The 26,818-nt window shown below is 39.2% G+C and overlaps 2 long non-coding RNA genes across 2 annotated transcripts in view; both read right to left on the bottom strand.

The window, feature by feature from the left end:
* The window catches only part of LOC135765263 (uncharacterized), a 612,169-nt gene that overhangs the window by 14,959 nt on the left and 570,392 nt on the right, over window positions 1-26,818 (bottom strand). The gene's annotated exons all lie outside the window — the stretch shown is intronic.
* On the bottom strand, window positions 1,128-4,093 carry LOC135765269 (uncharacterized). Its single transcript, XR_010540597.2, has 4 exons — window positions 3,925-4,093; window positions 3,196-3,263; window positions 1,921-2,037; window positions 1,128-1,198 (listed from the first exon to the last, which is right to left on the bottom strand). It is a non-coding gene; the product is annotated as an uncharacterized lncRNA (long non-coding RNA).

Below are 26,818 nucleotides of genomic sequence, written 5' to 3'. Positions count from 1 at the left end.
CTGTTTATGCCATCGGTTTGTTTCCTCAATTACTTTAGGTTTCTCTGAGCTCACTATGACCTGTTTAAAAGCATTAGGTTCACAGGACTCACCAGCTTTATGTTGAGAAGGACCACGATGAAGCTCCGCTGTATGGTCTGGCAGGGTCAGCAGCGCCACAAGTAACTTTGTTTTCGAGAACTGCAATCTTTTGTAAAAGTCTGTGGCAATTTGAGCAGCAGGTGGATTTAGATCCAGAAGAAGGCATTCTTTCTTCTTTTCTTCTGTTTGAGTGTGGGCAGCTGTGTTGTCCTGTTTTAGGATTGTCAACTCCCGGCAATAACAGACTGGTAGACCGCTATGACAAATTCCCCAAGTTGTTGAATGTTCCAAATATCAATATAGTTCCAGGAATTTTTAGTTTTAGTGTGAGTGCCCAATTGTTTAGTTTGAGCACTGTGCTGAACTGCTGGTAGTTGAATCAAAAGATAAAAGCGAAAAAGCAAAAGCGCAAAGCACAGAGCACAAGTAAAAGCGTCCGAACAGTAGATATATAAACAATATCCGTATTATAAATGAAACTCACTGTGTGCTTAATGGCAAAAGGGTATTGAACATTGTGGAGGAAAAAAAACGCAAACCGTCCTTCCGCAGCCTGTGATGCCAATGTCTTCCACATATTATGTTCACATTGTCCATTATAAAGTTGATACTTTCAGATTTGAGAAGATCAGGAGAGCCGTTGAACACTATGGTTGGTGTGGGACCTTTGGGTTCCTGTAAAATAAACATTTCACCTTTTAAGTGCTTTTTACCAATTAACAGAAGCCATCAAATACACTTAAAATTACCCCATAATAACACAAAAAGTATGACAACTACACTGTAAAAAATTTCTTTAAATTTACGGTAAAATACTGGCAGCAGGGTTTCCAGCTGCATACTGTAATCCTACTGTTTAATTACCGTATTCTTAATTGCTGCTTTGTAATTAAATAATAGAATGGCAAAGATAAGATGAGGAACCATAAAATTACCAAATAGGTTTGTGCAAAAATAACCCAGTCAATAGACATATTTAAAAAAATTTAAGTTTATTATTATTTTTACACATCAATTTTGAGGTCATTGAAAAAACTTTTGTAAAACCTTGGGAAAAAATGGGACAGGAACATTCCACAAAGAGTGACTAGCTCTTAACAGGAACAGGTCAGGTAGTCTGAAAGATAAACATAAAAAACTTTGTAAGCAGTGTGTTAAAAGTAAATTTAACACTACACATGGCAGTAATAGTGTGTTAAAGGGATAGTTCCCCCAAAAAGGAAAATTCTCTCATCATTTACTCACGCTCATGTTGTTACAAACCTGATTAAATATTTTTGTTCCGATGAACATGAAGGAATATATTTTGAGAAATGTTTGTAGACAAACCGTTCATGAACCCCATTCACTTCCATAGTATTCTTGTTTCCTACTATGGAAGTGAGTGGGGCTCATGAACGGTTTGTTTACAAACATAACTCAATATATATTCCTTCGTGAGTGCAAAAGTGAGTACACCCTAAGTGATTCCGGTAATGACGCCATCTTGGACTCAAGAGTAACTGCACAACATAACCATGTCAACGAGTGCTCACTACGTTAAAACTTGTGTGAATCATGTGATTCCAAGATGGTGCCGTTACCGGAAGCTAGTTATTACAGTTTATAACGTTTAAAATATATTTCTTACAGAATCACAACCATTACCCCAGTAGACCTTTATTAACCTATTGGAGCCGTGTGGATTACCTCTGTGAAGGATGAATGCACTTTTTTGGGGTTAAAAGTCAGAAAATGTTCCCTGATCCCTGGACATTTACTTAAATAACTCTAGCTTTAACTTCGAGCCGATGCTATAGTTCATCTTAAAATATTTTTTTTTCATGTTTATCAGCTTACCCCCAGGCCATCCAAGATGTAGGTGACTTTGTTTCTCCAGTGAAACACAAATGTAGATTTTTGAGTCCAACCGTTTCAGTCTGTCAGTTGTATAATGCAAGTTGATGGTAACAAAATCTGATAGAGAAAAAAAAACATGCACAGACAAATCCAAATTAAACCATGTGGCTTATGACAACACATTAATATACTAAGAAATGAAACAATTGGTTTGTGTGAAAAACCGAACAGTATTTATATCATTTTTTTAACCTCAAATGGCACTTTTCCATTGCATAGTACCCCACGGTTTGGTTTGGTTTAGTTTGGGTCGGGTCAGCTTACTTTTGGAAGCTTTTCCACTGGGTGCAGTGCGTAGTACCCGATACTTTTTTCGTACCACCTCGTTTGGGGTTCCAAGCAACCCGAGCTGACACCAAACGTGACGCGAAAACACTGTAGATCACTGATTGGTCTGAGAGAATCGTCACGTCATCGCTATGATGTAAAAGATTAGCTTTACCTCAGTGCTAGCTTGCGCTGTCTCAAGCAAACATGTTGTCATCTGCTCTGCTATAATTTCCCAAACTCCCATTTAGCGATGAAAAACATCCACAGGTTGAGAATCAGGGACACCATAACAGTTTTTTCCAGACTTGCAGTTTGTGGCGGAACACGAGCACGTCAGCATTATATATGCTTAGATGCAACTTCAATGAGGCTCAGCGCAGCGCATTCGACTGACGCCACGGGTCGGGTGTTTATACAGAAACTGTCATATGAGACATAGGTAGTGATAAACGCAATGTGCAAACATCTATTTGTGGTGGCCAATTTTAATTTTGTGGTGGACTGAGAAATAAATAAATGTATGGGAATGTACAGCGACGCTCTCACTTGTATGATGTCACAGCAGTAGGTAGCACAAATATAACTAAACGCCTATAATCCCTCCCACTCCGAAGTGTTACTAAACTCGATGGAAAAGCTAACCACACCAAAGTGAGGTGAGATGACCCGACCCAAACTAAACTAAACCGTGGAGTACTGTGCAATGGAAAAGCACCATAATACAACACTATCCCGAGAGCAATACGCGCATTCACATTACCTTCTTATTCATCTAATGTTTAATAGCAGGTTGCCACCTACTGTATCGGGTGCACAGTATGAGGGCACATATACACTATATGGGGCTCCCGATACAGTAGGTGGTGGTATGCACCTATGAAGTTGTTTCGCAACCTGCTATTAAACATCACAGTGAGCACATTTCTCATGATGATGATGACTTACCTGCAGTGTTTTTTGTAGATCTAGTCTCGAATAAGCCATGTGACATGAAACCAGCATTTGCAGACATACTGTTAGGAAAGGTAAAAACTGAAGTTAATATCAAGTTAGACACCTGCGTCCATATTTATCAAGCTTCTCAAAATGCCATTTTAGTAGAGTGGTGAGAATACATGAAATGTACTCCTACTTTCAAACTTAAAGGGATAGTTTACCCAAAAATAAACATTTTGTTATCATTTACGCAGCCTCAAAGCATGTTTGAGTTTCTTTATTTTGTTGAACACAAAAAAGATATTTTGATAAATGATGGTAAGCACACAGTAGACTGTACCCATTGACTTCCATAGTATTTATTACTACTATAGAAGTCAATGGGTACAATCTACTGTGCGCTTCATCATTTATCAAATTATCTTCTTTTGTGTTCAACGGAGTAAAGAAACTCATACAGGTTTTGAACAACATAAGTCTGAGTAAATGATAACATAATGTTTATTTTTGGGTGAACTATCCCTTTAAGTTTGAAAGTGATTTGATTTGTGTGAATGAGCTGTGTTCTGACTTCGCTCAAACTGTACATCAAGTCAAAGTGAGGTCTGACTATTTCATTAGTTATTGCGATTTCATTTTTCCATTGCATTATAAAGACCAACATGCTATTTCACTTTTGAACACTTGACTTGTGTTTGATTCTGGTGGCTGTGCAAATATAAACAAAGTAATACTTACTCTTGTCTTTAGCCAATATAAAACATCAAGACACACCAAGAAAGGGATCTGAAAGAAGTAACCATAAATATACAACAGTTATTAATTCAGAATGGCCTTAAGTTTACTGTAAAACGATAACGTTGTTTTTCATAAGAGGGAACTGTTGAACAAATCCCATATTGCAATACTTGTAGTTAACCTGCGTTATAATTAACTAAACAATGTCAAATACATTTAAAAACAAGCACAACACATTTTTATAAAAGATATAAAAACAAATAAGTTAAAAGATCTCCACTAACGTTAGATCACGAGCTCAGTCAATCTAGGCGGGAGCTGAACTAAGCCCACATTGCAATACTTGGAGAAAACTTGCGTTATAATTAACTTAACTATGTTAAATACTTTTAAGAACATGCATAACACATTTTTATAGAAGATATAAAGACAAATAAAAGATCTCCATTAGCTCACAGCTGAGCCGAGCTCAGCTCACCCCACTCAGCGCTCGAACGACACGAACCAACGGTCAACATTACGGTTTATTATATATTAGACATATCGAAATATACTGACAACTGAATAAACATCACTGTGAACTAATTTTAGTAAAGTAACCACGAATGTAAAGAAACTTACCTCATAATACCACAGATACACTCGTCTGAGGAGAACAGCGGTTAATCCAGATTGCGCGTCTACCGGTTTGAATAATCACGTGATCACAAAGCATTCGGGAGACGGACACGCGCTTACGCGCCTCCGCCAATAATAACATAATAGTCGGGGAGCCAAAGTCTCAAAAGCTCAATAAAATGGGTTGAACCTGACCTGGTCTGCCATACTTTTTATTTGTGTTTTTTCTGTTAACTTTGACCCCAAGAACCAATAATTGGAGGGTCTGCTCTGCCGGAAATATCGCGAAAAAAATTGTGTCCATTTTAGTGTACGTACCCTTTATTTTTATCAGAAAATTGTGAAAAAAATTTTTTTTCCTCAAATTCTTAGTGAGTTGGGTAAACTGTCAATGAATGCATTCCAGATACACAGAAAACATGTGTTGACAACATCCACTGAAAAAATAACTCTTAAAACACATTTCTGCATAATTTTGCATCAATTTAATGCAAAAAAGTAGGCGTTTTTTCACTTTTTTCCAATATTTTAATCTTTACTTCATTGGCAATCAACTATTCCCCCAACTATTCCCCCAGTCAATATGCCATTCTTTTCACCAAACAGTATACTCATTACACAGAAAAAATAATAAAAATCCAACCAAAATCAATGGATCTGTGATGATTTCACTACTAGTTGGCCATCAACAGGCTCAGAACCTTAATAGAATTTTTGGCTACTTTCAAAATTCCGAAAGACATTCTGGATAACATGATTGTTAATGTCCACATTATTAAACATCATGATCTAGGGATCTTTTTAATTTCAACATAACCCTGTTCTCCCAATGGAAATGTGTCACACAATAAATATTATACAGCAAAATGACTTTAATTATTTTATTGCCTCAGATGACAACTATTACAACTTTAAAGAGATATTTCACCCATTTGCATTAAGCTTTGTAGCTTTAGAACCCCAGTCATATTTTTGAATGGTCATGCATCATTTTCAGTTTCCCCTGAGACGGGCAAAATACAGATTTCAGTGCTGCACTTCCTTCTTTCAATGATGTAAAAGTCGTCATTTTGCGTCATTGAAAGAAGGATTTGCTATATCTTTGTCGAGGGTGTAAGACTACCCTCTGTCGTTATTTTTCCAGGGGGGGCTATGGGTGGGACGCTACAGACCTATTACAGATTAGTGGGTGGGACTTACGAAAATAAATGATACAGCTGCCATCTTTTTGGAATCTAAGCTAAAAGATGCTGTGGAGCCAGACTTGATGTTTTCCAACAATGGTGGAAGGTTATCAATATGATATGGAAGAGGGTGATTTCAAGGCTATCTTTATGAGCCACAATAGAGGGAAGAGCAGCTGAGGCAGATGGAGGAACAGGAGGTAGAAGATCGAGGTAGAAAACCTGCTTGTAGAAGGTAGAAGAAGAGGTAGATGACCTGCCTGTCGCAGGCGAGGAGCCTTTCGAGGAGGAATTTCAAAGATGCCAGTTTCTTCTGGATGAAATTTCTACATCAGATGAGGATATGGACGTTTGTGTGGTGAACCACCCAAGCTTCGCACCGCATATGGACAGCAGCGTTCTGGATACATATTTTAGAATACCAAAGGTCACGTGGAAGTGACAGCCGCAGCCTGCAGGGACAAACGGATGTCTGACTATAAAGTAAGTGTTTATATTTATTTGGGAGTGGCTTGCAGAGCTGTGCATTGTGGGACTTGTTGTCTTCCATACAAATGCACCCTAAAGTCACTTTCTGTCTTTTTTTGGTCAAATAGGCACCACATTTGAAATGAATGTTACATTTTGACTACAAATATGACCCACTTTCAATAAGGATTAATGTTTCCATGGGTGAAATGTCCCTTTAACGGAAAAAAATAACAACTTATTAACTAGATGCAGGTCCATGTGAGGTGGGATAATCAGAAGGGTGGCACACTGCAGATACTGCTCTGGGGACAGACCTTCACCCTCACCACCTGAAAAGACAGCAAACATGAATTTGGGGGTTATACAGCAGCGTGATAAAAGATACAACCCCCTTACTCTCTAACACACACGCACGCAGCCTACTTACATGTCCCTGTCTTCAAGCGCAAGTTAAATTCTTAAACATCCCTGGTGTAGAGACATGCAATGCCACACTTCACATTGGCTCTTGCACAGAAGCATCCTCGGGCATGCATGCTTTACTTGCAGTGGCAGTATTTGCTGTGTTTGAGTTCAGAAGGTTTTGCCTCTTTCGGCATTATGGTTGCCACCAATTTGCCATTGACAAGTTGTCTCCCAAAATCAGTGGCAGCTGGGTAGGTTGGCTGAACTATGTGTGCCCGCTTACACACAGCCAACTGATGCAGGGATCTGCGAAGGTGTAATTGGAAGGCATCTTCCGTTGGTCGAAGGCAACGCATGTCTCCTTTGATGCTCACAAAGAGATGGGCTTGAAGTGCATCTAGAGTACCACCAAAGTCACTCCTGTCATAGTGACACCATATATCGCCTTGCTGCTGTTATTACCTTTTTCTGAACATCCCGGGTTTCCTCAGATCACTGTACCTGCACAGCAGCAGAATGTCTGTCTGTCTGTCAATGTTGTGTAGGCCCACCTTTTTCCTCTTCTGTATGGATAGCTCACTGTGTCACATTCGGTAAGTATGTAGGTGCTGAGGAAAAGGGATGTAACCTCTGAAGCAGCAGCATTATACTTCCCTGTCAGAGCTTCTGTGGTGGCATGAACAGGTAGGAAGATATCCATCGTTTTCACCCACAGCTTCTGCAGCCCATCCATGTGTGTGATGTAGTACATGCAGATCATGATCACATCTGTGTCCGTTGCAACAACTACAGCTCGTTTGTGGTGCAGAATTTGTACGAAGTATGCAATGTGAGCAAACATCCTGGTATCTGCCTCCTCAAGTTCTGGAAGCTCAACCTGACAATCCAATGACAAGGGGACAGTGCGACCAGGATCACAAAAGATTCCACCAAGAATAAGTGTGCATCCTGCAGGAAGAAAAGGAAACAAGGCAGACTACCTGGCTGCAATCAAGACAGCCCTTGGCAGCTCATGGGGGGGAGTGGACAATCTAACGCCATCTGACAAGCCTGTTGTAATGGTATTAGATGCAATGGCATTCATTCAAGGTTACTAACATCTTGGGAGCAGCACCTTCCATGAACTGCAAGGAAAGTACTCGAGGAAGCTCCTTGGAATCTTCCCAGACAAGTGTGACTGCATCCACTGTTAGTGATCGATATGATGTCTATCCTGCTGAAAGTCTGAAAGGTGAGGAAAGAGAGAAGAGGATGAAGACCTGCTCCAGCAAAATGAAGGAGTACAAGCCACATGATACTCTCCCTATACCTGTATGGATAGGCTTCATTCACAATTTACTGAATAAAGCTAACCTGTTGAACTACATGGGGGGAAACATGGGCAGCTCAGAACAAGTCACTTCCTGCAGTATGCACACTTATTCTTTGTGGAATCTATTGTGATCCTGGTCGCACTGTCCTCTTGTCATTGGATTGTCAGGTTGAGCATCCAGAACTTTTCTGTGAGAAACATGATGATGTGCATGTACTACATCACTCACATGGATGGGCTGAAGGAGCTGGGGTGAAGACGATGGATATCTTCCTACCTTTTCATGCCATCACAGAAGCTCTGACAGGGAACTATAATGGTGCTGCTTCAGATCTTACATCCCTCAGCACCTACATACTTACCGGATGTGACACAGGGAGCTATCTGAGCTAAAGGCGGGTCTACACAACTGCTATCAAACACCTGACAGACCTTTTGCCACTGTGCAGGTACAGTGATCCTAAGGAAAGCCTGTATGTTCAGGAAAAGGTTATAACAACAGCACGGCGATACAAGGTGTCACTCTATGACAGGAGTGACTGATAGTACTCTAGATGCACTGCGAGCCCATCTCTTTGTAAGCATCAAAGGAAACATGCGTTGCCTTCCACTACCTGAATATGCCCTCCTATTACACCTTCGCCAATCCCTGCATGAGTTGGCTGTGTATAAGCGGGCACACATGGTTCAGCCAACCTACCCAGCTGTTTGTGTGTGTTAGAGAGAGAGAGGGTGGCATCTTTTATCACGCTGCTGTATAATCCACCCTGTCGTTCTTGTTTGCTGTCTCCTCAGGTGGTGAGGGTGAAGATCTGTCCCCAGAGCAGTATCTGCAGTGTGCCACCCTTCTGATTATCCCACCTCACATGGACCTGAATCTAGTTAATTAAGTTATGTTATTTTTTTCCGTCAAAGGGACATTTCACCCATGGAAACATTAATCTTTATTGAAAGTGGGTCATATTTGTAGTCGAAATGTAACATACATTTCAAATGTGGTGCCTGTTTGACCGAAAAAAGACAGAAAGTGACTTTAGGGCGCATTTGTATGGAAGACAACAACTCCCACAATGCACAGCTTTGCAAGCCACTCCCAAATAAAATAGAAACATTTACTATATAGTCAGACGTCTGTTTGTCCCTGCAGGCTTTGGCTGTCACTTCCAGTTGACCTTTTGTATTCTAAAATATGTATCCAGAATGCTGCTGTCCATATGCGGTGCGAAGCTTGGGTGGTTCACCACATAAACGTCCATATCCTCATCTGATGTAGAAATTTCATCCAGAAGAAACTGGCATTTTTTTTAATTCTCTACAGCAGACGGACTCCATTTCTGTGTCCGTAGGCGCACAGCGAGAACACAGGCACAATTAGTCCCTCCCAGCTCGAGACAGTCCAGGCTCCTCCCCTGCTACAGGCAGGTCTTCTACCTCGTCTTCTACCTTCTACAGGCAGGTCTTCTACCTCAGTCTTCTACCTCCTGTTCCTCCATCTGCCTCAGCTGCTCTTCCCTGTATTGTGGCTCATAAAGATAGCCATGAACATCGGATTCAAGTATCACGTTTTCGAAATCACCCTCTTCCATATCATATTGATAACCTTCCACCATTGTTGAAAAACATCAAGCCTGGCTCCTCAGGATTTGTTAGCTTAGATTCCAAAAAAATGGCAGCTGTATCATTTATTTTAGTGTATTAAGTCCCACCCACTGATCTGTAACAGGTCTGTAGTGTGAGTGGGTCCCATACATAGCACTCCCTGGAAAAATGAGTGTTTGTAGTCTTAAACCCTCGACAAAGATATAGCAATTCCTTCTTTCAATGATGCAAAATGACGACTTTAACAACATTGAAAGAAGGAAGTGCAACACTGAAATCTGTATTTCTCCCGTCTCAGGGGAAACTAAAAATGATGAATGACCATTCAAAAACATGACTGGGTTTCTAAAGCTACAAAGCTTAATGCAAATGGGTGAAGTATCTCTTTAAAGTTGTAATAGTTGTCATCTGAGGCAATAAAATAATTGAAGTCATTTTGCTGTATTATATTTATTGTGTGACACATTTCCATTGGGAGAACAGGGTTATGTTGAAATTAAAAAGATCCCTAGACCAGTGGTTCTCAAACTGGGGTCCGGGGCCCCCAGGGGGCCGCGAGATGGTGCCAGGGGGGCCCCAGTTTTATGACATTTTATAAAATACATTATTTATCATGAATTCTGTGAAATTAAACCTAAAAAAATAAGGCAGCACTACTTTGTATAATTTAATGTTTTGTTTAATTAAAATGTGAAGTTTTACAACTGTTTTTCTTGGGGGGGGGCACGAAGGAATGCATCGTATGCAAAGGGGGCCGCACGATGAAAAAGTTTGAGAACGAACCACTGCCCTAGACCATGATGTTTAATAATGTGGACATTAACAATCATGTTATCCAGTATGTCTTTCGGAATTTTGAAAGTAGCCAAAAATTCTATTAAGGTTATGAGCCTGTTGATGGCCAACTAGTAGTGAAATCATCACAGATCCATTGATTTTGGTTGGATTTTTATAATTTTTTCTGTGTAATGAGTATACTGTTTGGTGAAACGAATGGCATATTGACTGATATCATAACTTGGGGGAATAGTTGATTGCCAACGAAGTAAAGATGAAAATATGGGAAAAAAGTGTGAAAACGCCTACTTTTTTGCATTAAATTGATGCGAAATTATACAGAAATGTGTTTTAAGAGTTATTTTTTCAGTGGATGTTGTCAGCACATGTGTTCTGTGTATCAGGAATGCATTTATTGACAGTTTACCCAACCCACTGAGGATTTGAGTAAGAAAATATTTTTTCACAATTTTCTGATAAAAATAAAGGGTTCATACACTAAAATGGCCACAACATTTTTTTGCGATATTTACGGCAGAGCAGACCCTCCAATTATTGGTTCTTGGGGTCAAAGTTAACAGAAAAAACACAAATAAAAAGTATGGCAGACCAGGTCAGGTTCAACCCATTTCTGAGACTTTGGCTCCCGGACTATCAAGGTATCTGCAACAATTAAGGGTTTACCTGGTTTAAACTCAAATGTCAGGTCGTACTATTGCAATCTTAACATTAGCCTTTGTATGCGTGGTGGAACTTCTCCCAGAGATTTCTTTGATATTGCTATGAGAGGCTTATGGTCTGTCTCTAGTATCACTGATCTTCCATAGACATACTCGTGGTATCTCTCACAGCCGAACACTGCACCCAGTGTTTCTTTCTCAATTTGGGCGTATTTTCTTTCCGCTGGTGTCATCGTGCGGGACGCATACGCAACTGGGTACCACTCCATGTCATGTTGCTGGAGTAAAACAGCTCCTGAACCAGGGACGGATTGGCAATCTGTGCGTTCTGGAAAAGTCCAGAACGGCCGTTCAACGGAGGGCCGTCGCCCGGCCGATGGAAAAAAAGTCTAATAACGCAATATGAACAGCCAACAGCAGAAGCACTAATACGATCACTTATATGCTGCTACGTGTAAAAAAAAAAGGAAGAAGAGTCGGCCTACTAGCCGTGATTGGTCCACGGATTCCCGGAATTCGCGAGCGTCTATGTTTGCGAGCCTGAGCATCCACAGCCTGGTCATGATGAGGGACAGACCGAGTTAACTTCACATCAGCAAGAGCTAAGTGCCAGTAGTAGCAGGACACGTGACATTATAATATAATATACACGATATAAAAATAAATAAAACTCGCGTGAAAATTAACGTAATGCGCAACTAGTGTTAGAGAAAGACGTGATGTGAGTGTGTGTGCACGCGCGTGTGTGTGTGAGAGAGAGAGGCGCGGGCGCGATTGAACAGTGGAAACATAAAAACAATACATACTCTGTCATTTTGTTCATATGGGACATAATTCAAACGGCAAAGTGTTTGCTTATATTTGTATACAGTCGCAATAAAACAAAACATTTTGCTTTTGTCAAACTGTAACCTACAACTGTCATCTAACCAAAATCACACACATCAAAGCAAAAAATATTTATCCAACCCCGTTTAAAAACAGTCTGTGGGTGGACATTCATCGTATTGCATTGGTTTTCATTTCTTTCATTAACTTTATTGTATATGAGAAGTTGTAGTGAGCTCACATTTTCTGCTACAATGAAGACTAAGGTATTGAATTAAACGGGTAAATATCAGGCATGCATTGCAACCACTCTAAATGTGCTTATAAGAAAGGGGGCTAAATAATTGACCAAATATTAGTTTAACCAAAAAATCCTAGCTTGCACTTTCTGTCTGTCTTCCATCAGAGTGCAGTTTTTCCTTGTCTTTCATATTTGTGTTTATTATTGTGGAATTGGCAAAGACCTGGTGGTTGTTTGTGAAAGCTGTACAGACAAAATTAATAGGCCTAGCTATTTTCATTATTTCACAGCCTTATTATACATCAAAGTTAAATATGACATGGACAAAATATTAAATATCCTTGTCTAATAGTCTGACAGTATTGTGGCATAGTATCAGGACATCCTTGTGTCTGTTGCGCATGGCTAGGGGCGAATGGCCGGATGATGGGCCTATTTGGGAAAAAGTCCAGGGCTGTTTTTTAGCCCCAGTCCGTCCCTGTCCTGAACCCACTTGTGGTGCATCTGTAGAGGCCTTTAGGGGCTTTTCTTTGTCATAAAATTTCAAAACAGGTTCTTTTGTTAGACTGATTTTCAACCATGACCACTCTTTTGCTTGCTCGTCGTTCCACTGCCACACAGTGTCTGTTTCTAGTAAGCTTCTTAATGACTTTGTATTTGCTGACAAATTTGGAACAAATTTTCCTAAGTAGTTTATTAACCCTAAGGCTCTTTGCAGGTCTTTTTTGTCTCTTGGCTCTGGCATTTCGTCTATTGCTCTGATTTTCTCTTTGTCTGGTTGTATTTCTTCTTCAGACAGTCTTTCTCCCAGGTAAGTGATTTGTTTTTATTTAACTTTAATCCATTTCTTTGGGCTTGATCCAGGACCCTGCGAAGTCTTTCATCATGCTCTTTTTTTGAGCGGCCCCATACCACTACATCATCAATGAAGACTCCGACTCCTTCTATTCCATCAAAAAGCTGTTGCACTTTTTGTGGAATACTTCGGGTGCTGAGCTAATGCCAAAAGGTAGCCTTTGGAAACAATGCCTTCCAAACGGTGTGTTGAAGGTGCATAATTTTGTGCTTTCCTTATCTAGCACTATCTGGTAAAATCCCGACGAGGCATCCGTTGGATCGCCTTTTTTAAGTCTTTGGAATCTATACACAGTCTTAGATCTCCATCTGGTTTTTCTACTATTACGAGAGAATTCACCCATTCTGTTAGCCTAGAAATCTAGACGCACCCTAGCGGCCGCAAAATATATTTGCTGCCAGGGTTTAGTCTAGGCACTCACAATACACTTAACAGCTCCAAAAACCAAAATTTGGTGAGGCCAATCACATTGTGTGTAGCGTCTGTGGGGCGGGCTTAACATGATGACGACAGAGCTGCAACGGTTCCTACTTGAAAACAAAGAATGGCTGCTGCTGCTGGCGAACAGCTTTCTTTTGAAACGGCTTTGGCCGCAACTCTGGAGGACTTAGACTTATGTTTTTCTTTGAGAGAAGAGCAAATAACCCTACTGAAGTCCTTTTTAAGCAAGAAAGATGTGTTTGGAGCTTTGCCGACTGGTTACGGTAACTACGTCACCTTCTTTGTTGCTCTGATTGGTCATAGCGCTATCCTATTGCGTGCAGAGGCATTTTGAGGGACAACCTTATATCCCGCCCCTTGCATTGAGCCGTTTGTGTGAAGAGTTGCCAGACCTTACATCTTGATGTAGGTCTGGCTAACCAGGCTACCATTCTGTAGGTTCTTCGATTTTTCTGATTATTCCTTCCTTTATCAGAACTTCTAATTTCTCTCTCAGTCTTTCTTTTAATGCTACTGGCACCTTTCTTGCCGGATGTATGACCGGTTCTGCATTTTCCTTCAGCTTTATCTTGTGTTTTCCTGGTAATTTTCCTATTCCTTTGAACACTTCTTTGTATTCTTTTTTCCAGTCATTCTGAGTAATTCCTTCTGTAGTTGCATCTTTTTTCCTCTTCTGTGTTGTCATTTCCTTGTTTATGACATGGACTCTCTTTATCAATCCAAACTGTATGCACGATTTCAGTCCTAGTATAGCTTGTCTGTCTCCATCCACAAGTACAAAAAAGACATCCTTCTTTATTCCTTTGTAGGATAGACTGACTCTGCATACTCCTTTTGTAGGTATAGTTTTGTTGTCATAAGTTTTCAGATGCACTTTTCTTTGATTTATTTTTGGTTTTCTTTTCAGCCTCAGAAAGTCTTTCATAGGTAGGATATTTACCTGTGCCCCTGTGTCTAACTTTAATGTGACATCTGTGCTGTTAAAATCCATGTGAATTATCCACTCTTCTCCTGGAGTATTTTGTTCCTCTTCGATTGAGTCTACGAAGATTGCCATTTCATCATCTTTCTTGTCACTCTTCTTTTCTACTAGCTGTACTTTTTTCTTTGTATAACAGCATTTTGCGAAGTGATTTTTTCCTCCAAAATTTCTGCAGTCTTTCCCAAAAGCTGGGCATTTTCTCGGTGCATGTTTATTTCCACACTTTCCGCAACCTTTGCTTTCGTAATTTTGCATTTTCTTTTTCGAAATTACTCTGTCTTTAGCACGACGAACTGCATCCACTTCTGCAGTTTCTCCTTCCTCGCTAAAAGTCTTTAGCTGAGCCTTTGCGCTTTCTGAGGCCTGGCAAATTTGTATTGCCCTTTCAACAGTGAGGTCTGTCTCTTTTAACAATTGCATCCTCACTCTTTTATCTTGTACTCCAATAACTATTTGATCACGTATCATGGAGTCACACAATGTTCCAAAATTACATGACTGACTTTTTAATCTCCAATCCGTAACATACTGTTCGATGGATTCTGACTCTTTTTGTAATCTGTTTCTGAAGACATACCTTTCATACGTCTCATTTTTCCTCGGTGTACAATATAGCTCAAATTTCGCAATCACTGCATCATACTTGTCTTTTTCTTCTTCCGTGAAGACAAACGTGTTATACACATCCAGTGCACCACGTCCAGCCACTGTTAGCAGCAATGCTATCTTCCTCCGTTCGTTTCCATCCAATCCAATGGCGAGTGCATAAAGTTCAAATCTTTGCTTAAAAGCTTTCCAGTTTTCATTTATGTTTCCTGTCAACTTTAATTCGTCGGCGAACGAATGGAATTCATCATTTTTAAACATTTATCCTGGTTCCATGTATTGATGAGACTTTCACACCAAGTGTCACGTTCGGAACCCCGTTTATTCACTGCTTCCGGTGTTACACACAGTCAGAACTTAACTGTATTAGTAGCACAACACTGCCCTCTAGTGGCCAACTTATGCAATATACACATCTCAATACAGTTAGGACTTGTTCTTAAAATCCCCAAAGTTTCAGCACATATTTCTTGACCCTTTCTTTGTCATGACCACGGTCTGAAGCTAACCTTCAAAACCGTTACTTAATGTTTTTTTTTTTTTCATTTTTACTCTCAGAGTGGTAAGATATGTGGGCACACAATGCAGACCCAGCTAACAGAAAAAAGTTCTAAGAATGTTCCCTGAAAGTTCCCAAGGTTCCCAAAAACGTTCTGCCAACGGAAAAAGTGTCCAGTTTTCTTGACCTTCTAAGAACATTTTTGTGTTGTCTCAACGTTATAGGAATGTTACATTTTACCATTTTTAAATGTTATGACAATGTCATGTTTTAATGTTCAAACAATGTTTAAAACAACAACTGTTTATTATATTGACTTGTTTGACTATTATGTAAATGATAGAGAAACATTGCATTTTATTATTTTATAAAACATTATTTCTGAATGTTCAGTAAATATATTGCTGTAGAAAACACAATTCACTTATTAGGCTTAGATGTTGATGTTTTGTTTAATTTTAAGTCACCATTATTGTGATTAGTGGTTGTTTTAGTTGGACTCTTGACTCTTGACTTTTTGCTTGCTATTTTTTTCCCTGGATGTGTTAACTTTTTGTTAATACACCACATTTGTTATGAACATGTAGGGCTCTATCTTACACCCGGCGCAATGCAGCGCAATGCGCGACGCAAGTGTCTTTCGCTAGTTTCCACCCTAATTTTCACGTTTAGCGCCGCGTTGTTTAAATAGCAATTGCATTTGCGCCCCCTTTTGCGCCCATGGGCGTTCTGGTCTGAAAACGAGGTGTGTTCAGGCGCATTGTTGGCGCGTTGCTATTTTGAGGCAACTAAAATAGACTACGCCATTGACCAACAAAAACCTGGTCTAAAGTCTAAAGTCAATGGCGCAATGTGTTTTATGTTATTTAAAGAGCGCATTAGTAAAATGCGCCTAAACACGGGAGGACAACGCGGGTTTGCTTATCACAAGGTACATAATGCGCAGCAGCACAAAAATGCTTTTAAATATGAAAGATTAAAGGATTGAATGTAAAAGATTATTATTGAATCTCTTGGACATAAATGAGGACAGATTATGAGACGTTAGAAGGCGCAAAGAGCTGCTTCACCTGCAGCCTGCTAAGTAAATAAATGCTTTGCTTTAAACAAATGCGTCTGTTTTTAAATGTTTTTTTTTTAATGCTACCTCACGGATTTATTGTCTATGATGACTCTGTACCTGTGGATATGGTGAGATGAGAAACATTTTTAAGTAATGCTTAAAAAAACTCTTTGCTAAAAAAAACCGCTGTCCAAAGTGCTGAAACGTGAGGAGAGCCGTTTGTAAATTCTTTATCTCCTGTTTATTACAAATAAAGTATTTTTAGAGTACAAACCTTATCTTACATGCTTGTAAATAATTTTTTGATGATATTGGATAGCCATACATTAAAAGCAATTACAAGCCTGCTTTTTACTTCCATGACTAAAAGAAAACGGGTTTTAAAGGTTTTGATAAAAAAATAACAATTTCAATACAAGTGAAAAACAACACAATTATTTAACATTAATCTTAAACTGGGGATCTTCTTCCTCCGCTTATTTTTTCAGTTTACAAAGTCCGTCATCTAAATAGGGATTAGACATAACGCCAGCGCAACTAGCTTTTAAAGGGGATGAGAGCAGAGACTCTCATTGGTTTATTGCACGTTACGCCCAAAATACTCCCATTACAATAGGACCTACCCTTTTCGACCATGCGCTCGGCGCAAAATCCATTTTTCCCGTCGTTAAATTAGCAAAAGTGGATTCGGACACGCCCATTTAGATGTTGCGCTGTGCGCTTTAGACAATGCGCTTAGATCGTTAAAATAGGGCCCGTAAAGTTAATAGTGTAATTCTGTGGCAGTTGGTACATAATGGTAAAGATCATCACCTAATAAATTTACTAATCAAAAGTTATTTTCTGTCAATAATGTAAATGAGATCCAGCACTTTTCACAGCAGTTTGTCATTAAGGAGTTTTAGAAACTTTGGACAAAAAATATCCGCTGTATAATTGGGACGCACAAACATCAAGAATCAGAGTATGAATCTCAACCATGGTTTTACTGTCCTCACAATGCGTTGCTCTACAAAGCTAGACAGCAAGTTAACAATTGAATTGGGATCTCCAATAATGTCTCAAGGCATAACTTTTCTTGATATAATTAAAGGAGTCTCAATCTTTTCCATTTCCTCTTATTTACTTTGTAAAACTGTAAATACAAAACAAACAGATACACATACTGTATAAATATAAACTGAACACAATTATGTGTTTTACAAGCAGTTCAATTAGACATTACCCTTCTAAAATAACTAGTTTTAGATTAACTTCCATGCTCTGGTTTGCAGAGGTGTTCTTAATGTAAACAAAATAACTTTAAATTACTCACAGACGAATAGCATCTCAGGAAAAGTGTAAAGAAAACTCTTGATGCACCATACATGAAACCATGTGCTCTGCACTGCTCTTTGATAGAACTGAACAAAATGGCTGAACAACCAGTAGATGGCAGTATAACTCATCAAAAAGTCATTTAAAAATAGAAGTCCTATTAGGGGGCAGCACACTTCCCGCCTGGCACCATTGTTGGTGCCACTATACCATATGATTAGTACAGTCTTTAAATAGTGTTTGCCTCAGATAAAAGAACTATGATTTCTGTAACTGGCCTCAAAAACGTTTTTACAGTTCCTTGTTTTGCAACTCTTACTTCCACTTTTCGTACTTTGCCATCTTGTCTTGGGAACGTGTTAAAAATAAGTCCCACTGTGCGTTAATGAAGCTGGATGTTGTCATGGATTCGATAAGCTCGATGTGCACGGCTCTGATAGACATACACGTGAAGATTACCACCCATCGTTTGTTTTCAGAACTACCTCCTTTCGTGCGCCGTGTGACAATCGTCCACGGACCAAAGACGTCAAGTCCAACGTTAGTGAATGGTGGTTCTTGTGCAAGCCTGTCTACAGGTAAATCAGACATTTTTTGACACTGCAAACTTCCCCTGAGTTTACGACATACCACACACTTGTGGATGACTGCAGACACTACACGTTTGCTTCCAACAATCCAGAACCCTGCAGCACGGATGGCTCCTTCTGTAATATGACGTCCCTGGTGTGCTACTTGTTCATGATAATATCTCACAATCAGGGTAGAAATATGATGTGTTCGTGGGAGAATGAGGGGGTGTTTTTCTTCCCAGGATACATCTGCACAGGAGATACGTCCTCCAACCCTAAGTAACCCCTGTATGTCCACAATCGGACAGAGTTTTTTGAGAGAGCTTTGTTTTGAGATTGGTTGCCCCTTTTCTATACACTTGTATTCCTCTTTGAACACTTCATGTTGAACAGATCCAATAATTAAATCCTTGGCTTTGACAAGCTCTGTGACACTGCATGGTTCTATGTAGTGTATCCATCTTTTGTCGCCTGGCTGGTGTGGTTCTTGGAAAGAATTTGCAACATGAATGAGTTTTGCCATGGTGCGAGTGAGGATTTGCCAACTCGAAAAACGCTCAAAGTGATGACAACCCAGTTGTGTTTGGCTTTTGGTAATGAAGGTTACAACATCAGGCCGGATTTCATCATCTGTCTCAGGATTTACAAGAGAGAAAGAAGTTTTCTCAGAAAACTCTTCCGTCTGAATGTGTGATAGAAAGGACGGTCCTGAAAGCCAGTTTGTGTGTGGCAGCAGAATGGCTGGTACAGGTCTCGTTGCGTGATCTGCAGGGTTTTTCTCAGTGCTGATATAAAACCATTGATCGAGGTGTGTAGATTTTCTGATTCTAGATACCCGGTTGGATACATACACGTAAAACCTTCTGCTAGTGTTGTGAATGTACCCCAACACTATTTTACTGTCTGTAAAGAAATTGACAGCATCCCAAAGAATGTCCATCTCATCTTTGAGGAGATCATACAGTTCAACTGCTAACACAGCTGCGCACCGTTCTAACCGTGGAACTGTATGTGCAGGTCTTGGTGCAAGCTTGGATTTTCCCATAATAAATCCAAAATGACATTGCTCTTCCTGGTCGATAGTTCTCAGGTAAGCGACAGCCCCTATTGCTGTTGTTGAGGCATCTGAAAATATCCAGAGTTCTTTTCTCTTTGTTGTAGTTAATGAAACTGGAATGTAACATCTTTTAATCTTGACATGTTCAATTGCATCTAATGATTCTTTCCACTTATTCCATTCTGCTTGTTTTTGGGATGGAAGTGGGGCGTCCCATTCATGCTGTTCAAGTGTGAGGTCTCTAACAATAGCTTTGCCCTTTATTGTTATGGGTGCTACAAATCCTAAAGGATCATAGATACTATTTACCATAGAAAGAACGCCTCTTCTTGTGTAAGGCTTTTCATCATGAGAAACCTGGAATGTGAAGCTGTCAGTTTCCAAATTCCATGAAAGTCCCAAGCTTCGCTGGACAGGAAGGGTCTCTGTACTAAGATCAAGATCTTTTATACTCACTGCACAATCTTCCACTGGAAAAGCATTCACCACTTGCTTGTCATTCGAGGCGATTTTATGTAGTAACAAATTGTATTCGGCAAGCATTTCTCTGGTTCTTGTCAGAATATCAATGGCATCTTCAGCGGTAGTTACAGAGGAAAGACAGTCATCTACATAAAACTGCTTCTCCACTAACCTTTTAGCATCAGTGCCATGTTCTTTTTCACCCTCTTGAGCTGCTTTCCTCATGCAGTAGATGGCCACAGCGGGTGATGGGCTGTTGCCAAAGACATGAACCTTCATCCTGTAGTCAATCACATTCTTTTTTGTGTCATTGTCCTCATACCACAGGAATCTTAGATAATTGCGATGCTCTTCCTGAACAACAAAACAATAGAACATTTGTTGCACATCTGCTGAAAATGCAATAGGCTCTCTCGTAAAGCGCAGAAGGACCCCAAGAAGAGTATTATTTAAATCTGGGCCACGAAGCAGGACATTGTTCAATGACACTCCCTCATATTCAGCACTGGAGTCAAACACAACTCTTATTTGTCCTGGCTTTTGGGGGTGGTATACTCCAAATGTTGGAAGATACCAGTGTTCCTTGCCTTCTTTCAAGGGTGGAGCAACCTCTGCATGACCATTGTCCAGCATTTTTTGCATAAACTCTGGCGTCTTCGCGTCATTAGCGCACAACCGCATTCAAAAGGTGATGCCACGCGAGTGAGTTAGCTTATGAAAACATGACGAGACTAAAGGAAGTTTCTAAATAATAATGCTAATCTTATTTTGACTCGATCATTATTGGCTTCTGTAGATGGACATCAGAAATGTTTTGTGCAAAGCAGGGAAAGAGAAGCAGAAAGGAGAGATGATGAAAAAGGAAAAAGGAAAACCTCTTGTCAAGTCTATAGAATTGCATTGTTGCTGAGAATATCAACCGATGTATGTGATACTGTTCTGTATTTTCAGTAGGGGTGTCCTCGACTAAGGATTTACATATTCGAATCAGAATTGTCGAATCTTTCCATAGTCGACCGATAGTCGAATCATCTATGTTTGTGTGCATGGGTTGGGAGGAGGCCAGACCAGGTACAAATTGGTAACTTTTATTTTCTTTCACAAGCAGCACACATAAACAACTTTCTGTTAAAGTGACCAAAACTGTCTTTCAAGTGATGAACGAAGTCGAAAACGGACGATGCATTTATATATTTATTTTTTTAAGGTAAAATATATAAGGCAACATTTGTTTATTTATTCCTCATAACATTTTAAAGCCACGATCTACAGAACATCACTCAAAAATACATTTTGATAACTAAACCTAAAAAAAATAACAAAGGTGATTCTGCCTTGGAAACCTCGGCTAATTCAGTGTTTTTATTTAATTTGGAGATATAGTGCGTCAAAGCAGTCATGACCAAAAAAAACCCGACAAATGAGAAATGACAAATAATTTGTGATTGTGACTGTAAATGATAAAAACTAATCTTTATTTACAATTCATTAAACGTTAATTTATAACATGAAAAACACTGAAATTAATGATTTTATAGACACTACGCATTATTATTTAGCACAGAAATATCTGCTTGCTTGCTCTGACTTTGATCATCTCTGTATTCACTTTAGATACAGAAAGACCGGATGCTATTATTTATTTCAGGAATCTCTTTGCTATCATTTAAAAGTGAACACCAACCATAAAATTAAATCACAAGAAAGACATTCGTGTCAGGAAGAAATAGGTTCGGTGCAGATAGTTTCCGTTTCATCACCGAAATTTAAAAAAACGGCTTACCTGTTTTGTAGTTTAACTTTTGACAAGATAACCAAAATGTATGATAAATACATTTTAAAAACTTATACTCGTCGAAAAACATCCGTTTTTTAATGTTTAGTTTGATGAACTCCTAAATATGAGACGCAGAGCACCTAGCCCGTTCGGCAAAATTACATGCGCAAGCATGGCCAGCACGCAATAGCGCAACATTGATACAACGAAAAGCTATCCAAAATTTACAGACTTAAATTAGATCAGAATTTACGTTTATAATAGATACATTTTTTAAATAAAATAAGGTCAGAAGTAACAAAGTGCAGAACAAATATGCAAAATGCCTCAAGTGCACAGAAACAAAACACAAGCCAAATAGTTAAATCAGATAACCCAGAGTGATTTATAAATAAAATAAAATAAATTATTAAAAGAATAGAAAAGTATAGCCATAATATAATTGCCAGCTTTGTCTTTTAAATGTAGAAACAAAGAGGCAATGGTTTATTAACGAAGAAACCTCCGTGTAGCCCGGTCACAGGGGATGTTGGATTTATTAACGCATTTTAAAAATATTTATTGAAAGCTGTTACTTCACATATTATTTGCAGCATTATCATAATATGCTGTATATTAATATATTGTGAGAAAGCTGTTATATGTGAAATCAGATAATGTGTTCACCCATATACGGCTAAAATTGAATGATCCTCATTTCATAACACATCTGCGACGATTCGACTGTGAGATTGGTAGTCGAATCAGGCTTCTCCTATCGATGCATCGAATCTTCGACTATTCGGGGTCACCCCTGATTTTCAGATATGAAATTAATATTTAGTTTACTAAAATATTAGACACATAACAGCAGTAACTATGACTGAGATTATTTAGTATAGCAGGCATAAAATGACTGTTTTCTTAAAATATTCTTGTAAAAATAAGTTATTAATCATTGCTATTATTGTATAATGTAGAAAATATTTCTCTGCTGTCATTATTTATGCCTCCAAACATGTTAATAATGTTAGGTATGATGAAGATTACAGTTGTATGTATCTTTTGCAGTAACTGTTGCACTCTAGAATAATGGGTTAAGCAATTAAGGACATTATATAGAAGTGTTGCACACTTCTTGCACACAGCAGGCTTTCAAAAAAAGTCAGCAAAAAATGGGGGGCCTGTGCCCCAGTAGAGCTTTATGTCTAGCAACGCCCCTGGTCTGTAATAACAGAAAGGCCTATGTCTTCCGAGTAGGACAAGGCATGTAATCCTTGGTGCAGCAGTGTTGAATTGAAATTTTCTTTTACTTGGATGTTATTTGGAAAGGAGAACAGATGGACGGACGACCATTCAGAAGCACGTTCGCTTTAAAGACACTCACAACTGGTGGTTTATGAACTGTTCCCAAACAGACTTCACCCACAATGACCCAACCTAAGTCGAGACGTTGTGCAAAGGGAGTGTTGTGGGGCCCATTTATTTGCTCACGTATCTTGTGTACTCTCAATATGTCTCGTCCCAACAACAACAGGATAGGAGCATTGGGATCCACAGCTGGAATTTTATTTGCCACTGGCTGTAGGTGAGGATGGTGCTGGGCTACCACCGGAGATGGAATCTCTGACCTATCATCAGGTATCATGTTACATTCAATGAGGGTGGGGAGCTGTATTTGTAGCTTCCCATTAATTGGCTCGATTATGAAATTGGAAGCTCTTCTGCCTGATGTCTCTGTCATTCCCGAGCATGTTTTCAGTGTGTATGGGCTAGAATTGGTCTTAATGTCAAAGATGTTAAAAAACTCAGTTTTTGCTAAAGAACGGTTGCTTTGTTCATCAAGAACCGCATACATCGTTACAGCTTTCTCTCTCCTACCAGCTGGAAACACTTTGACCAGACAGATTTTTGAACATGAGAGTGGGCTGTGAGTGTTGGTCTTACCACAGATTTCTGTACATTTTGATGTAACTGAGAGATCCATGTCCTCGTTCAGATTTTTATCATCCTCTTTTTCAGCTGCAACCACTGCTGGTGTCGGAGGAGGACCTGGATGCATAGCTGAAATATGCTTTTCACTTTTACATTCTAAGCACTTAAGTGTTGTTTTACAATCTTTGGCTACATGTTGAGTTGAACCACAACACCTGAAACAGATTCTGTTCTCTTTGAGGAATGTTTTTCTGTCATCTAAAGACTTGTTTCTAAAACTTCTGCACTTTTTTAATGGGTGAGGCTTTTTGTGTATTGGACACTGTCGCTCTGGGCTTTCTGTATTCTTCACTGCGGTGCATGTCTGCTGAGCTGTAAGATCTGTTGGAACATCTGTTTTATACACTTGTATTGGAACTTTCTGTCTCACAACCTTTTCTGTCTTAGAGAACTGACTTGTCGGTGTAGGAAAGAAAAAGCTTGGGTCATTCCTGATTTTGTCCTGTTGCCTCACAAATCTAGAGAAGATTATGAATGGTGGGAATGGTACCTTGTACTGTTCCTTGTATTTAAATCCTTCAGTCACCCATTTTTCTTGTAGGCTGTATGGGAGTTTTTCCACTATTGGTTTTAATCCGCGAGCTGTGTCCAAATATGCAAGACCAGAAAGGTATCCCTCAGTTTTAGCACATTCCAGTTCCAGTAGGATGTCTCCTAACTCTCTGAGTTTGTGACTATCTTTGTTGCCTAATCTTGGAAAATCCTCCAGTTTTTTTAACAATGCATGCTCCACCACCTCTGGTGCTCCATAACTTTCCTCAAGTCTTTGCCACAACATGCAAAGTCCTGTTTCAGGATGAAGTATATTTAATTCAATTCAATTCAATTTTATTTATATTTATATAATTATTTATATTTATATACTGCAGCATTTACAGAGCGAATTCTTTTTGCTTGCACTGATGACTCAGGTCCTAACCATTTTGTCATTAAATCCAGTTCCTCCTGGGCGGATAAGTTAAGATCTTTAGTTGCACTCTTAAACGATGCTTTCCATGACCAGTAATTTTCAGGATGGTCATCAAATTTCAGCAGACTGGAACTCACAATTTCTTTACGGATTAGATGCCTTGCGAGGTCATACTTAGTCTCATGGTCTTGCTCTGGAGGCTCCTTTTCTGTCTTTAGAGAATATTGTGGCCACGTTTGGTAGTTCAACTGATCGGTTGGTGTTTTTAAGGTTTAAGGTTGGTGTTTTTAAGGTACAATCTACTTTTGTTGTGAACTGGTTGCCGGTGGGTTGTAACTGTGTTTTAGGCATTTCTGCATATTCTACTTTGCTGAAATATTCAGATGATTTAACTCTGGTTGGAAGATCTTCCCAAACTGACATGTGAAAGCCTTTGCACATAGTCACTAGTCCATTCAGCAAGTTTTCTTGTTGCACTGCAGCATTTGTTTGAGTGATTTCTAATTGATATTGTTTTCCTGAACGTAGACTCATAGTGGATGTGCAAAGTTTTCTTGTGCTTAACCAGCTGAGTTTCTCGTCTTTTTACTTTACTGTCCTCACAATGCGTTGGTCTACAAAGCTAGACAGCAAGTTAACATTTGAATTGGGATCTCCAATAATGTCTCAAGGCATAACTTTTCTTGATATAATTAAAGGAGTCTCAGTCTTTTCCATTTCCTCTTATTTACTTTGTAAAACTGTAAATACAAAACAAACAGATACACATACTGTATAAATATAAACTGAACACAATTATGTGTTTTACAAGCAGTTCAATTAGACATTACCCTTCTAAAATAACTAGTTTTAGATTAACTTCCATGCTCTGGTTTGCAGAGGTGTTCTTAATGTAAACAAAATAACTTTAAATTACTCACAGATAGTGATGTGACATCTGAAGCGAAGCTCCGGAGCTTGTGTCGAGCAAAAAGGGGCGTTCCAGATGAAGCCCCGATTCGAGGCTTGTATCGTTTCCGTGAAAATCACGTGACGATGACAAACGAGGCCTCGTTTTCTGTTGAATACGTCATTGCTTCACTCTGAGTATCGCCTCCGGATAAAAATGGTTCGAAACTCGCGCCTCTTGTGGGTTTTGCAGTACGTTTGCATTGGTGTTGAGGTGTTGGTTGTACGTAGTGGAGTTTGTAGTGAGTTTGTAGTATAGTTATCATTATATATCATAGCCTGTATTATACATTATATACACTGACGATTATATTAGAGTAAATTATACATAGCCTAGGAAAGTAGATCATTAGAGTAAATTAGCATATCTAGTTCTAATACCTATAATACGTAATTATTTTGCTATATATATTATGATATATATATATATCGCCTATATTAGTAGTAGTTTTATTATTATTATATATAGTATTGCTGTTGTTATTATTATTATTATTATTATAATTAAAAAAAGACTAGACTTTATTAGGGATAGCCTAGGAGGACTGAGGATCCATTGGGATATTGAAACAAACAGAAGCTCCAATATCCCAATTTATATAAGCTGGCACTGACCTTCTTATGTTGTCCAGCATCATCAGTGCCCTGTGAAAGGGTGTTTTCTACAGCCCATCCTCACCCCATGGCGTCAATATTTGACGCCACTTGACCATGCGTCAATATGTTACGCGGAGGGTATACCCTTCGCGTCATTTTTTGACGAACTGGGGACTTCAATACTATTGAGTCCGTTGCATTCTCTTTCCTATTTTCGTACCATTTTCTTACCATTTTCGCGTCGGTTTAGGGTTAGATTTACATAATGACATCCCTACCCAAACCTATCCCTAACCCCAATGTCAGGTGACAACTGTTTAATTTCGCGTACCTAATAGTATTGAAGTCCCCAGTTCGTCAAAAAATGACGCGAAGGGTATACCCTCCGCGTAACATATTGACGCATGGTCAAGTGGCGTCAAATATTGACGCCATGGGATGAGGATGTGTTGGTTTTCTAAGGCTTGAGAGGAGCTTTCTAAAAAGAGAAACCGCTTCAATCCAAATACTGTTAAAAAACTTTTGTTTTAAATAAAAACCAGTAAACACTTTTCCGTGTTGCAGTTTTCTGTTTCACACTTCCAGTCCCATAAGCATTGCACTATTGCACCCATCAGTTCAATAAGCATTGCACTATTGCATTCCCAGTCAGCACTGCACTCATAATTTATTTACACTCATTCGGGGCATTCACGGTTAATAACCCAAAGAACTACTG

The sequence above is a fragment of the Paramisgurnus dabryanus genome, chromosome 11 (genome assembly GCF_030506205.2).
Source record: "Paramisgurnus dabryanus chromosome 11, PD_genome_1.1, whole genome shotgun sequence".
Taxonomy (NCBI): Eukaryota; Metazoa; Chordata; class Actinopteri; order Cypriniformes; family Cobitidae; genus Paramisgurnus; species Paramisgurnus dabryanus.
This window is presented reverse-complemented; position numbering and strand designations above follow the sequence as displayed.